Source organism: Orycteropus afer, unplaced genomic scaffold (assembly GCF_000298275.1).
Source record: "Orycteropus afer afer isolate SDZICR_OR568_19922 unplaced genomic scaffold, OryAfe1.0 scaffold00482, whole genome shotgun sequence".
Classification (NCBI taxonomy): Eukaryota; Metazoa; Chordata; class Mammalia; order Tubulidentata; family Orycteropodidae; genus Orycteropus; species Orycteropus afer.
In genome coordinates, this window is record NW_006922069.1 from 1500678 (window position 1) to 1501856 (window position 1179).

Genomic DNA, 1179 nt, shown 5'->3' on the forward strand with positions numbered 1-1179 from the left:
TCTATACAGTTTGTGCAGACCTAGCATAATTATTGTGGGAGCACAATAAATATGTGCTCATTTGAACTGAAGAGAAGAATAGATAGAATGTGATTAGAATTGAGAGAAAGATCATTTCAGTTGAAGAAGTTAAGGAAGGCTTTTGTGGGGGAAGTAGTAATTAACCTAAGACTTGAAAGATGCCTATGACTTGGGTGAACAGACCTGTGGATGGTGGGTGGTGGTGGGAAAGTAGTCACGGACAGTAGAAGTGAGTCACAGAAGAAAATTATGGACTGTCCATAGGGAATACTATGTGCTTTCATGCAGCTGTAGTATAGGGTCTTTGAATGGAGTAGTAGCATCAGTTGGTACAGATCACTGAGGACCTTGGTTGCCATAGTAAAGTGGTTTGGACTTTATTCTGAGGCAAGAGGGAAATAATGGAGTGATATGAGTAGAACTGTGCTTTAGGACGATAAATCTGTCAGCCTTTTTTAAAAAGATGAAATTCAGTTTTACTGTGTCTTCTCTAAAACTTCTATTTATACCATGGCCTTGTCTGTGAAAGACAAGGAAGAAAAAGTCCTGCCTTATACCATATAACTCAAATATGCATGCACTTATTAATGAGAGATGCCAGGATATTTGTATCTTCAGTCCTTTGGCTCCAAGATATTACACCTAATTTAGTACCAGTGTAGTAAGGAATGACTGACAAACCACTAGAAACATGTTCTGGATTAATAAATGTACCATTTCATAAAGTGCTTTTGGAATTAAAATCTGTAACACTATCAAAGGTATCCACATATTGTAACACAAAAGATATGAAAACCCCAATGGGTATTACTCTCCGGTCTTTCCCAGGTGAGTCTCAGTACTGCACCTATTACTTTAACCCTCTAAACTGCTGGCTGTTACCCCTGGCCAGTCTTCAGGTTGTTGTTGTTTTAGGTGCCATGAAGTCAATCCTGACTCATAGCAACCCCGTATGACAGAGTAGAACTGCCCCATAGAGTTTTCTTGGTTGTAATCTTTAACAGACCACCAATTGCTTATATGCAAGTTCAAGTTGAAGTTGAAGACAATTAAAACAAGTCCACAAGAGCCAAAATATGACCTGGAATATATCCCTCCTGAATTTAGAGACTATCTAAAGAATAGATTTGCTATATTGAACACCAAAGACTGAAAACC